We start from the raw sequence: 14,490 nt of genomic DNA, 5'->3' as shown, positions 1-14,490 counted from the left end.
AAGTGGGGCACCTTGTGCCCCACCACCCCCCAGTCAACACCTGCATGCCTGGAGCGAGCGACGCCAGCCTCCCGTGGTTCCTCCTTCAGTCTAGACTGGAGCAGAGTTGGAGAGAACTGAATTCCCTCCTCCATTGCTCCTGGGGCTGCTAATTCATAGTTGCATTAGCTTTCATTTGGATAACAGCATGGGGGATTGTCAGATATTGGCTCTGACCAAATTTAATCTACAGGCTGCGCTCTGCCCTCTTTCCACTTGCCTTTTACTCAAGACCCTAATGAAGAGATTTATCTGATTGGTTTACCGGAGTCCTATCTGGAATGAGTAGCTCCAGCCCTGTGCGCTCCCACCTCTCCGCTGTCCACTCCAATCAAGAACGGGGGCTCTCGCAACTCTCTCAGTTCTGAAACAAATTAAATCTCACTGACAGACTCTATCTGCCTCGAGTTCTCCATTACGCTTCACTTTGGGTTTGCCTTCACGGTGACAAAACTGCTTTGACACGTTCGAAGATTCTCAGGGCCCTGTTCTCTGCCGTCCCCACCCCTACCTCGCTGCTGTCCGGTGTGATTTCTGTAACGACAAGACCCACCACTCAGACTTCCCCGGCGTCAGCAGCTACTCTGCTACCTATCAGCGACGTTCAGCCCCCAAGTGCGACATGACGGGCTGTGTCGGGGGCGGCGGGAGAATACCTCCGCTCGCTCCCTGGAGGGTCCGCAGAACCATTTCTGCTCCTTTCTTCACCCTCCTTCCAGCCAGCCCATCCAGGCCTTTTGAAAGAAGTCATTCCCCGCGCCCCGCCCCCCAAACCGCCCCCACCACGTCTCCACAAGGTCCCTAGAAGAATGTGGCCTGGGGCTGTTCAGTATCTTTTCAGTCTGCACCTGCAATTTAGCCAGTCTTTAGATATGTTCCCCCAGGCGGTGGGGAAACAGATCTCAGGTCTCCCCTGGTGCCTTCAGGGGAAGCTGCTAACCTACCTCCACCCTAATAGCCTCATTAGACTCACCACAGATGTTCCCCCTGCTGCACTGGGCTCCTACACGGAAGCCTTCTCATCTCCCTGAGGCAGCTGCAGAAGAGGGGGACAGGTCCCAAGCAGGCCACCATCATGACTGTGACAGCAAGCATGTTGGTGATTATAAATTCTCCGTTTTCAAGCTTCTGTTAGTGCTTTGAGAGTTGCTTTAGTGGAATTAATAATTGAATGGTGTTGGTTATAGCCATCACTTGAGGCCCATTACAGTCCCTTTTAGCTCTAAAATTCTTTTCATTCATGGATTCATTCATTCATTCATCAAATACCTATTGAGTACTTGTCATGTGTCAGGTCTTTCCCTAAGAGTTCCCTGGATTCAAGCCCCAAGGGAAAGGGGTTATAGCAAACCAGGATGGAAAGGGCCATGAGACTGGAAGCTTCTTGGATGCAGGCCCTCACACACCCTTCCCACTTCTTGCTCTGCTGTCCCCCAGGGTCCCCAAATCTTCTCTTCCCTGGTCCCTGCATCTATGCAAATCCCCTCGGATTAACCAGCACACCAGCCGTAAACAGTAAGGATGGCCTAAGGAGCAGAACTTCCACTCCCCCCCCCCAACAAATGCCCTGATTCTGATGGTGTTCAGGAAAGCCCCCCAACCCAGAAAGTGCCACGTTAGCATGTGGATTATTTTGAGCTGAAGGCAATTGAGTCCCTGAGGGCTGAAGAGAAACTTTTCTCCCACCCTTAACCACACAGAAGAATCCAAATTGGGGGTCTTCCCCAGAATAAGGGTTATTAACAGATCAGTTTTTCTCGGAGTGGCCCATCTGTATGGCAGGGCAAACATCTAATTACCAAACATCTGTTCCTCTTATGGTCCCATGAAGTACACTCCTTTCCTCTGGACTCCCAGACTCTTACCCCTTCCACTTAGTTTCAGGATGACATATATACTCCATGCTGCCTGATGGTCTTTGGAATTTCCTTGTCTATGTGGATGTCCCATTATACACACCTGTAAAATTTGGTTTTCTCCTGTTATTCTGTCTCGTGTCAATCTGATTCCTAATCCAGCTACAAGGACCTTCAAGGGGATGGGAATTCTTGCTCCTCAACACCTCCTTCATCTCATTCCCATCACTTTTCACATGCCTTTCCCACAACCTATCATGACTGCTGATACATCAAGTCCTCTCCAGCTCTCAAATCCCGGGCTGGTGTTTGAGAAATTCAGGTGGAGTCCGGAATCCTACTTGGAACCATCAAGAATTCTACCTCAGAACCCACAGCCCTAGAATTTGGGCTCAACCCCCTTGTGACGACCCCGACCTCAGATTCCAGGCCTCAGGTTGTAGCTCTTCCTCCGAAAAGACACTGAAGCCCCTGGAGACTGCAAAATGAGAAAGTCACATCTTCCACGGTGGCCCCCAGGCTCTACAATTGGCTAGCCACCCTTGTCCCTGGAAGGGAAGGCTTGGTTGCTACCACCCTGAGAACTGCGTGACCTGGGTTATACTTCTGGTTTAGTCATCACACACTGGGTTGCCCAGCCCAAACCACCTAGCCTCCCTGGGCCACAGCATCCTCGTTAACAAAATGCCATGCTGCTACAGCGATTTCTACTTGGTCCCAAAAGGATTTATAGGCTGTGCCTATAAAATCTACAGGCTAGACTAGATGTTCAGTAAGGTGAGCTCCCACTTTAAAATTTCACAAGCGACTCACTTATTTAACCTATCTTGGGAGCATGTTTAATGCCAGCCACTATGATGGGAGCTCACAAAATATGCCCCAGCATTCACAGCAGTTCCCAGCGTGGTAGCAACAGGAGGGACATCGTTTACGTAGTAAGATCAAATGGCTACAGAAAATCAAATGCTTGCATATTTTAAAAATAAGTGCAGTAATAAGTGTGCTCATAATTATATTATATGTACCAGGCAATACATGAAATGTCCTACCTGGCTTTTTGCAACACAAAAATGCCCATATAGGGTAGATACGATTACACACACATTGTCCAATATTTATTCATGACAAGGATACGACAGACCTTATACTAGGTACTTGGGTGTCAGCACGTAGATTTTGCATAGCTGGGCCCAGAGGGGTTAAATAAATTCCCAACCACATAGCTAGCAAGTGGCAGAAAGGACCAGAAATCTAGTCTGCCAGGCTCTAGAGCCTAAGCTCCCAAATGCTAACTATCCTACTTACCTCAGGTTGGTTTTATGATCTTCACAATGCCAGCCAAAGCCAGTGTTTTCTGAGCCAATAGCTTACTCCCTCCTATTGTCCTTTCCTCACTCAGCTTCTCCTACTCATGAGTGAACCTTCCCCATCGCGATCTTCTACCCATGAAATAGCCGCTTTGTATTCTCTCCGCTTCACCGGTTCTCATTTCCAATTGCCACCTGAACGCTGCTATTTTCTTCTTGTCTTCCACTCTTTGCTTTCTCCTTCACCTCTCCTGTAACTCTGCAAAATATCTGTGAATTGGCTAAACTGAAGGACTCTACCATGGTCTGATTCTGGAGGCACAAACTGTGAACTCCTTTGAAAATACTAGCTTCATATTATAGAACCCGGAGCAGAAGGAGACACAGGGAATTACAGAACAACCTTCAGTGAAGCCAGAAATGTGGGTGGCTTGGCAGGTTTTGAGACTGGATGGCCCCTTCCTATCTTGAAATCACATTTGATTGGGCGGTGTGGTGAAAAAGGAAAAGCATGAATAGCAACTGAATTGAGTTATTCATGAACACACTACATGCAAATACCATTTAAATATAAAGAGTCCTGAGTCAGGCTCTCATGTATCACGTGGGAGACAATATGGCAGACGGTGAAGAGATGGGTCTCTATAGACTGGGATAGGATGAGAAAAGGACCCTCTGGCTGTCCACATTACCTAAGGAAATCTGGAAATGTTAATTTCATGATGCACAGCATCATCTTAGTGACTTAACGACTTGCTCTTTCATACCAATCTGACGTCAGTGCAGTCTTGGGTCTCAGTCTAGACTGGTGACTCTTAGAAGCTGTGTGGTCATGTCAGCTGTCAGGAGGCATGATACCGGAATGGGAAGTGAACCAGCCCTCACATAACCATGATGCCGTGAGATGCTACTTGATAAAACATGGTGTCAGCCTCCTCAAGATTTTACTCTCATATCCCAACTGCTGCTTGGCTACCCCAAAACTCCAACACAGCTCATTATTTCATAAGAGGTGTTAAATATGAATTGTTCATTAGAACACATATTATTGGATGTTTAACTACCGTGTAATTGATTTTCTATCCATTGCCTAGTGGTTAACCCTCAATAAAGCTTTTTGTAATCAACTTAAAGTACAATACCTACCACGCTTGATAATCTTTCTCCTTTGATTTAATAAGAAACCAACTCTACATTATTGAAATTATTCTTTATCATTAAAAAAATGGTCAAGTTTCAAACACAGCATGAGAAAAACTCTGGATGCATCTGGGCCCCCCTACAGAAGGATCTCAGTGAGATCGAGAGCCCAGGGGGAGGGACCCAGAGACTCTTGTAACCATTGTGATATTCACTAAGGTCCAGGACTGTCACATCCTATGCTCATAGCTAGGAAGACAGTGGAATCGTTCTAGAACTGCCATGCAGGAAGTCAAGTTCCTGGTCCAGTGTGACAGATAGTACAGCTCTTCCTCAGGGTTGAGAGATCAAGAAAATTAGGAGAGGCTCAGGCTCTCCAAAGAACGTCAGAAACAATTAAGCATTAATATGCATTTAGAAGATCCATCATTCAGGACCTTTCTTCAGGGCTTTACCTAATGATAGTCCCTCACCCCCTTTAAGTCTTCCTAAAAAGCCTACCTCCTCAGGGAGCCTGCCTTGTCTTGATGGAAGTGAAAAAGCGACTGACCCCAACCAACCATAGGATAGGCAAAGTGGGGAAATGTTTCGTGGAGCCTCAGGAAAGCAGACGGCTGGGGCGGGGATAGCAATTCAGAAGCCAGTGTAGGAGACAGAAGATGGAAGACACCATTAGCTCATCCTCAAAAAACTCTAAAGTGTTCACAGAATCCCTGACCCTCCCAGCCTTCAACACACACACACACACACACACACACACACACACACACACACACATATATCATGACACATGATTAATGAATAATAAATAAAATAGTACATGGAAAGCTCTCAGTAAAGACGTAGGACAAGTGCTTAAAATGACAGCTACTACTGCCTCTTCATATTAACACTTATTATTCTACAACACGGTTTTTAATTCACTTTATCTCCTGACTACTGGCCATGGAAAGGAATATTACATTTTGATTCATTCATTCATTTAGTTCCTTAGCCACATTCCTCGATATGAATTTGTAGGCTCTGCAGGTATGATTTTTGGTGAGCTTTTAAAACATCTAACTCAATCTCTCTAGAAAGGCTTACATAAACAGGGTATTGTATGAGGCTACTGGCTACCCTGGATTAGAAATCTTTTCAAGGTAGTGAGTCTTCTGGCACAAGAAGCCAGCAAGATGCAGCAGAATGACCCCTAATTGGAACTATTGTAAAGGACATTCAGGTGATCTGTAGGCAGCTGGACTCTGGGGTCCCCTCCAGTTCTTAAACTTTATGATTCCAATTCTTCTAGAACACCGAGATAGTGATCCACAGGCAACGTCGTGTGAAGCAACATAAAGATGTGTTTCAGACTCAAACCATAGCGGGCTGCTCAGCTTCCTCCCTGGACGCTCTCAGCCTTGGAGATCAAAGGCTGAGCATTTCCCCATTCAGCCTGTGACAAAAGAGAGAGATCACCCCAGCAGCAAGCTGTTGTTAGACAAATAGGAATCCTCTTCTCAAAGGGCATTCTCTTCGGCATAGTGAGTGGGCAGCCTGCAGTATTTAGGACACATTCCTAAAATAAAATTCAGCGGCCACCAAATGACTCAGTGTAGGAGCCTTCATTCTCCAAGAGAGAAGGAGGGCTGCTAAGAATGGCAGGAACCACCCACAGATGGCCTGCACCAGTTGCAACAACAGATGCATACACAACACAGCCCTTTTCTCTGAAGCATCCAGCCAAGCTCACATCGAGTTCTCCACTGTGTACGTTAAAACCAAAATAAATAATCCAAGAAAATCTGCACATGTCTGTGTGTTTGGGGTCCAAGATAAATCAGGCAATAGGCCCAAGAGGAATTTAAGACATTTGGCCACTCTTCCCTTCTTCCTTTTGGTTATTTATTTATGGAAACCTAAGCATTAGATCACTTTCCAGCTTTAAAATATACAAGGATACCCAGTGCCCCTAACGTCAAGGCTAATCTCCATTGGCTGGTGTTTAAGACCCTTTGGAATCTGAAGCCATTTACTGAGATAATGTCATGTCCCTTAAATGCTCCAGCTCGACCAGGGTGGTCTCCCCACTGTGGCCGCCTTTCTCCTGTCACTCATTATTTCTACCTGTAAGTCTCTACTCTTGCTTGATGCATTACAAAGGAAGCTTACACTTTCCTCCTCCATGTAGGAAGACCTATCCTTCTCTGAGGTCCTGCTGAGGATGCCTCTACCAGTTGGTGTCGAGATGGGCTGATTTCTCTCTTTCCACATCTCACATTACACGGAAGAGGGTGGAGGTGGGGAGCCACCATCTGTAGATTTATCATTGGAATTCTAGGGTGCTAGGGCTGGATATTAGGAGTTTCATCTGCACAGAGCACTTAGACTCCTTGGTAGAAAAAGTGATAAAGCAGAACTTGAATTTAGAGGCCTCTTAGGGAAGAAGAATTCATCCTTCCAAATAAAGGGAATTTCCAAGACCAGCCTAGTTTAGAGAGAGGGTTCCTGCCCCATGAGGGCAGAGAACTTACTCAGAGGTAGGAGAAAGTTCAAAGATATGTGTCCTGTTCAGAAAAACCAGTTTCTGGATGGCAGAGCAAAATATTCCCAATAGTGTCTCATCATTCAAGTCTTCTTTGGCAAAGCCCTAGAAGCATGTTGCCAGATACACAGGGCTAGGAGGGGTGTGGACAGAAATGTTTACTATATAGTCACTGTCCTGAAAACCCCTAGTTCAAAGGAAAGGCAATTTCTTCTGTGTGAGCTGGGTCTAGGAGACCTCATGTGCACAGAGGCATTTCAGTTGAGCACTGAAGGAAGGGTAAGTTTTAAACAAGTGGAAAAATAAGGAATGCCTCACCCTGAGAAAAGCTGGTGTCTTCTCTTGAACAGCTCACGCTTGAAATGTACACACTTAAATATATTCCCTCTTTGCCTTGAGAAGAAACGGAAGCATGGTAATGGACTTGGGCCTGCAGAACCCCCCAAGGAAGCTCCCTATGTAAATAGATTTTGAAAACTTGCCAAAAGAAGAATTGAGGATTCTGTTGAATATTGAGGGTACATTTTGAATCTGGTTCACAGGGACCTATGACTCCTGGCTGGTTGCATAACCTCTGCGAGCCTAAGATTCCTCATCTGTGAATACAGGACTAAGATCTTGGGGGACTGTCGTGAAGACTAAAAACATCTAACAAATGGTAGCTATTACAGAGAATGGTCTAGCAGCCAGTTGGGAAAGCGATACTGGGGCTGGAAGAGAGGTCAGAGAAGAAGCTACAAGTTTAGAAGTTGTCCACACAAGGGAGGAAGTGATGCTCAGGATAGCTGAGCTCCACAGAAGAGAGACAGGAATTCATGATGGAAACACTAAAACCAGACACATAGATACAAAGATCCATACATAGGTAACATACATACACAGATCTGAGGACTCATCTTTAAGGTTAGGAAGGAAAACAAATGGGCAATTAGTGATAAATTAGGAGGACCTGGAAGCCAAGAAAGAATCTCCAGAAATAAGGTGATCAGCACATTAGATGTAGCAGAGTTTTAGAGTTTACAGACTGAATGTGGTGCCATATTTGGGGATTATGAAGATGGGGGGTGGGGAAGAGTAACTTCATTAACTTTCTCACGAATTGTTTTACTGGTGTGGTAGGTGCTACAGTTCAGTGAGCGGATGTGGGGTGGGGGGTCCCAATCCAGCAGATCCGTGGAACAGCCTGAGCAGGTGCATTATTTGAAAAACTTCTCAGGTGATGCTGGGCATAGACAGATCTGAGAATCAATGCCTTAGACTGTTTGTAAAATAACTTGGCTACAAAAGGTTGAAAAGGACAGAAAGTAGAGGAACAATGAAAGTTTAAAAACAAACAGTTTTGTTCACTTATAACCTAGATTTGTTGGCCGCTCATAGCCTGCGGAAAAGAAGATACAGACCAAAGACGCAAATGTGGGTCAGGTGACCAGGGATGGCTCAATCAGTGTGTTTCCTACTGCTGCTGTATTAAAATGATCACAAATTCAGTAGGTCAGAACAGCACCAATCTATTACGTTACAGTTCTGGAAGTCGGAACTCAAAACATTATCAGCAGGGCTGGGTTCCTTCTGGAAGCTCAAGGGAAAGTCTATTTCATTGTTTTTTCCAAGCTGTACAGGCTTCCTGCATTCCTTGGCTCACGGCCCCACATCATCCAAGCTCTGCTTCTGTTGCCACCTCCCCCTCTCAGACTCTGCCCCTGTCTTGTGATTACGTGGAGTCCACCGACATAATCTAGGAAAATCTCCCCATTTTAAATCGCATCTCCACCAAATCTCATCTGCAAAGTCACTTTTGACATGTAAGGTAACAAATTCACAGGCACAGGGGATTAGGATGTGAACACGTCTGGGACCATCATCTGTCCACCCCAAGAGGTATAAAGGACATGTGCTAAAGATAGCCTTGGAATGGAGAAGCCACATACGCTTTTTAACATGTAAGATAAAATAAAAGAAACAGAAAAGACCTAACAATCTAGAGACTTGAGGTGGGTGCATCAGTAGACACACTTCAGGCATTTGATCAGGACCTTCATATGTTTGGATGTTTCTCTAATTAAGACGTAAGCTTCAAAGGGGCAGAAGCCATGTCTTAAAGTTGTAGCGTGACACCCAGAGCATCTGACTTTCTGCAGAACCCACAACAGACTCTCAATAATGCCTTACTGACCAATGTGAGGGTTGGCATAACGAGGAAGGCACGGGGGTATCTGCTACTGGAAGATGGGTGTCTTCTGCTTAGGAATGGCTCAAAGTGGTAGACAGTCCTAAAAAAGAAGACTGTTTGTGTCAGGAGGAACGCTTGCCTCCCTCCTCCTCCTCCTCACGGAAGGACTAATTGCACTTGAAGTGTTCAAGACAGTTGTGCCAATCATCATGCTGGCATATGAGACACTGGAGACAAAGCAACCAGAAGGAAAACTAAGCCTCTGAGTGATGGAAGGAAAGGCAGGAGTCACAAATCGCCTGGTCCAATCAATCCTGCAGAGAGGCAGAGGAATTGGCCAAATGTTCCCTGGACAGCCTTTTCACTTTATTGAAGTCTGTAGCAATGAACTCCTCTCGAGGGAAGAAGCAATCGGCCAAAGGAAAAGGAAAAGAAGAACCGAAATCATGCTACAAAAAAAAAAAAAAAAAAAAAAAAAAAAAAAAAAAGCCAGCTAAGACAACTATCTATATATTTATCCTACAAATTTGTCTTGTAAAAGGTTGAAATGAAGACAGGAGAGAGAGGAACAGTAAGGGTTTAAGCACCGATGGAGTTTTGTTTACCTGTTTCTGACTTAAACATGTTGATAATGCAAAAGAAGACCAAAGACATCAATGTGAGTTAAATACACGCACACACACGCACACACACATGCATGCACGTACACACACACTGGAGAGGGAGGAGGAGAGACCTGTCAATCCACCAAGTATGACGACAAACAAAAGGGCTGACTGTTGACAGAAAATAATCAAATCGGTCACCGATTTTTCATGAAAGAGTAATTCTTACACATTTAAGCCACAGGCTGGCAGGAAAGAATTTTCGTGATTTCTGCCTCTCCGAGGCCTCTGGAACAGCTTTTCTGATACGCTTTTTTTTTATATAAATTCTGCAGTGACTTTTCTCTGGTGCTATTAGTTGTTTGGGTTTTTCTCTGCCTGCCACAGACTTATTTATGTTATCCTGACTTAGGTCTTTTCTTCCCCCCTTTCTTTCTTTGCTGAGGCTGGGTCTCACACTACAATCGGCTGAGTGGCATACAGGGGTCGAGATGCAAGTCTGCCCGACGTGTGGGCGCGTGTGCACGCGCGTGTGTGTGCATGCGTGTGCGGGTGTGTGTGCATGTGCGGGTGTGCATGCATGCGTGTGTGAGTAGATGTGTGTGTTCGCCCAGAATCTCAATTCTCACCAGGGGCTGTGAGCATCTCTCATACCACATGTAATTTCCCAGGGTTTCCAAAGCAGAGGGACTGAGTAACTGAAGTCATTGCCGTAGGGCCCAGAGGGCGGAGACTTAGCCACTGCTCGCACCCAAGGGAGGAATAGAAGGAGCTTGGGAAGTTCCTATCAGTCCTCTCTCTCAAAAAAAAAAAAAAATGCCTGAGATTTGACACTTTATTTTACAGTCACATTAGAGTTGAGTTCAGACATATTTTGTGCTATGATAGCTGATTGTTTATTACTTCAATGGAGAATTTGATTTACTTAACATTCATTGCTGATAATATGAATTGTGCAGGTTACAAATTGTCTGGGGGCTCAGAAATACTTCCTTCCACCCTGGCTTTCTGGGGCCATTCTGTCTATCACCCGCTCCCCTTGCCCCGTTCCCTCTCTGCCCTTAAGACTGGCCGGGCAGAGCAGATGGCCCAGAAAGTGCAAAACCTTGCCTGTCCATGGAGGAGGGGAAACAGTCTTTTCCACTCACTCAGTGAAAACCCCGTAAGACAGCCTGGTTCGCAACATTATATCTCAACCCAGGAAGGGCCATTAAAGGTCATCTGGTTGAATCTCATGGGCAGTTCATTTTAACAGTCGTTACTGAATGCCTACCATGGTAGGTTTCATCTCAAGACAGCCTGGCTCTGTCAGCACGTTCTTCCTCGGGTGAGGCAGAAAGGTCTCTCCCGATGTGCTCAGTACCATAGACAGGTGCAAAAAAGAAGGGTTAACAGAGATAGATACATCGTGTAGGAGACAGCCATGTCCCTGGCTTTTCCCCTCATCGGCGCCCTAAGCATGGTTGACACAAACATGTCACAGGGGCCCTAAGTCAGCCGAAGCTGAGAGGTCAGTAGGAAGAAGGGGAACTGACCGGCTCACCGATTACACTGGTGACGCCTTGTGCTGATTGCATTAGTGCCCAGACGGCCATGTCTGTCCCAGCGGGTACTGTCGTAGGCATGTGGCATATCACTGCGGTCTTCCTGCCGCAGTGGCTTGAAGCATGAATTAGGGGAAGGGGCCAGCGGGCTAATGAGGTAATGCAGGAGACGGAAAAGTGGAAACAGGTTGCTTTAACCCCTGAAGAAAGCGTTTCTCTAGCAAATAGCAATCACTTTGAAAGCAATTGACAGAAAGCTGGCTTAATCCTTCTTCTGGAGATACTTACAGCTGCCTGCAGTTTTTAATTAATAACACTGGGCTCGCTAACAAAGGGGAGGAAGTAGGAGAGCATTAACAGATTTACTTACACAAGTCAAGGAAAGTGCTTTGCAGGAAATACCCTGGCTGCCCAGAGAACTGGATCCGCCTCTGCCCTCCCATATCCTGCATGCCAATGCGCTAGGGTGGTCCCAGGGAGCCCAGAGGGAGGGCAGGTTGCTGTGTAGTTTGAGCAGGCCAGGGGGATTTCCAAGGCTACACTGCATTCCATCCCCACCCCACCCCTCAGTGCATTTCTTCCTCGCCTAATGCATTCATTCATTCCACAAATATTTATTGAGTGGCTACTAAATGCAAAGCAGGCTAAACTGAGGAACTGTATTTATATCAAAGGCTCGATCTAGGTGCTGAGGTGTGATATGAAGTATAAAAGCAAACACGAGGGGTGCCTGGGTGGCTCAGTTGGTTAAGCGTCGACTCTTGATTTTGGCTCAGGTCATGATCTCACAATTCCCGAGATCGAGCCCCGCATCAGGCTCTGTGCTGACAGGCTGACTGCCTGCTTGGCATTCTCTCTCTCTCACTGCTCCACCCCTGCTCATACTTGCTCTCATTCTTTCTCTCAAAATAAACAGATAAACTTAAAAAAAAAAAGGCAAAAGGGGCACCCGGGTGGCTCAGTCAGTTAAGCATCTGACTTCAGCTCAGGTCATGATCTCACAGTTCCTGAGTTCGAGCCCCATGTCGGGCTCTGTGCCTTCAGCTGGGATCCTGGAGCCTGCTTCAGAGTCTCTGTCTCCCTCTCTCTCTGCCCCTCCCCTGCTTGAACTCTGTCTCTCTCTCTCTCTCTCAAGAATACATAAACATTAAAAAAATTACACATGAAAAGGCCAACATGATACTCATCCCCAGAAAACTTAGGTCCAGTGAGAGAGAAACATTCAGGACTTATATTCTGGATGGCGGTCTGGGTCTGTACTGCCTGTGTCACTGATTGCATCTGCTCTGGATGGTTGGTGCCATCAATATACCAGTTTTTTTTTAATATTTTTAATTTAATTTTTTATTTTTTTAAATTTATAGCCAAATTAGTATATAGCGCAACAATGATTTTAGGAGTAGATTCCTTAATCCCCCTTACCCATTTAGCCCGCCCCCCTCCCCCACAACCCCTCCAGTAACCCTCTGTTTGTTCTCCATATTTAAGAGTCTCTTATGTTTTGTCCCCCTCCATGCTTTTTTTTAAAATATGAAATTTATTGTCAAATTGGTTTCCATACAACACCCAGTGCTCATCCCAACAGGTGCCCTCCTCAGTGCCCATCACTCACCCCCCCCCCACCCCCCATCAACCCTCAGTTTATTCTGTTTTTAAGAGTCTCTTATGGTCTGGCTCTCTCCCTCTCTAACTTTTTTTTTCCTTCCCCTCCCCCATGGTCTTCTGTTAAGTTTCTCAGGACCCACATAAGAGTGAAAACATATGGTGTCTGTCTTTCTCTGTATGACTTATTTCACTTAGCATAACACTCTCCGGTTCCATCCACGTTGCTACAAAAGGCCATATTCCATTCTTTCTCATTGCCACGTAGTATTCCATTGTGTATAAAAACCACAATTTCTTTATCCACTCATCAGTTCATGGACATTTAGGCTCTTTCCGTAATTTGGCTGTTGTTGAAAGTGCTGCTGTAAACATTGGGGTACAAGTGCCCCTATGCATCAGCACTCCTGTATCCCTTGGGTAAATTCCTAGCAGTGCTATTGCTGGGTCCTAGGGTAGGTCTATTTTTAACTTTTTGAGGAACCTCCACACTGTTTTCCAGAGTGGCTGCACCAGTTTGCATTCCCACCAAAAGGGCAAGAGGGTTCCTGTTTCTTAAATAGTTTGAACACTACCCTGGAAACACGAACCTGAATAATTACTCAAATATATGCGAAATAAAAAAAAAGTTCTATGGAAAAAGGGACATGGAACTAGGGGTCCGTATTGTATCAGGGGTATTCGCCAGAACCTCCGTGCTGTGTTCTATGGTGCCCTGTGTCGTCTGAGTCCCACGTATGCCAACCTGCTCGCAAGTCCTGCCTCTCACTGTGACCAGCCTCCCAGGCTCCGGTCTGCCTCTCTGCTTCAGAGATGCTCATCTGTCCTATTCACTCATTCATTCATTCACTCATTCATTCGTTCATTCATTTTCATTCATTCTCTCAGCCGATGGGCACTTGCTAGAGGCCGGGCCCTGAGCTGTGCCCTGGGAACACCATGCCTTCTGGACCCTTCCAGAGACCCGGGAAAGGCTCTCTTCCTCGCCCTTCCATGGCAGGATCTTTCTCTTTCGGTTAGCGAATCCGATGTCAGAGTCATTCCATCTGACAAAGTCTCTCCTCGTCTGAAACTCCCTGTCTCCTCATATCTCCATCAGTCCATTTCCACGTGTCTAAGCTTTTTAATGGCATATGGTTCCAGGGGGGAATCTCCAAATGAGAGAAAATTAGCAACTGTGCTTACTGGGCTAAAGAAAACGGCGAGAGGGGAAGTTTTCTTTAAAAATACCCACAAGAAGCAGCAGCCCAAGGAGATGTGACTGCAATAAAAATGATGATTTTTGTCAGGGGTGGTAGTGGGGGTGGATTGTCAACTGCATTTTTCTTCCCCCGGAATGCGTCACAGTCATTAATTTGTTTAATTTATTTTTTTTTGCCTCTTCCCTAGTGAAGCAGCCCAATTCACTGTCGGCCTACCCATCAGAACAAATTACACTTTGGAAATATCCGAGCGCTTCAATTTTCCATTAAATATAATAAGAAAACACAATGCACTGTTCTGGCCTGATGACTTCTCACCACGGATCTACAAGCACTTGTTACAACAGCTGCTCGGAGATTCTAGTTGTCATCCTTGGTGACACAGAAGCAGGAAAACAGGTCCATGACCACCAGGCCCAGTATCAATTCATACTCGCCAGCGCGTGCCTCTTTGAGTGGTGTTTTTAATCCACTCCGCGTGCGTATGATTGGATTCCGCAA

General features: G+C 45.8%; 1 protein-coding gene across 6 annotated transcripts in view; it reads right to left on the bottom strand.

The window, feature by feature from the left end:
* The window catches only part of KIRREL3 (kirre like nephrin family adhesion molecule 3), a 551,439-nt gene that overhangs the window by 493,505 nt on the left and 43,444 nt on the right, over positions 1–14,490 (bottom strand). Inside the window, exon 1 of one of the 6 annotated variants that reach the window (XM_019421385.2) lies at positions 3,201–4,117. The exons of the other annotated variants lie outside the window; for them this stretch is intronic. The gene's annotated coding sequence lies outside the window, so the exon portion shown is untranslated. Of the gene's footprint in view, positions 1–3,200; positions 4,118–14,490 lie in introns of those variants that run through there. 6 annotated transcript variants of the gene reach the window in all.

This window comes from Panthera pardus, unplaced genomic scaffold, assembly GCF_024362965.1.
Source record: "Panthera pardus isolate Hobbes unplaced genomic scaffold, ASM2436296v1 HiC_scaffold_12, whole genome shotgun sequence".
Classification (NCBI taxonomy): domain Eukaryota; kingdom Metazoa; phylum Chordata; class Mammalia; order Carnivora; family Felidae; genus Panthera; species Panthera pardus.
This window is presented reverse-complemented; position numbering and strand designations above follow the sequence as displayed.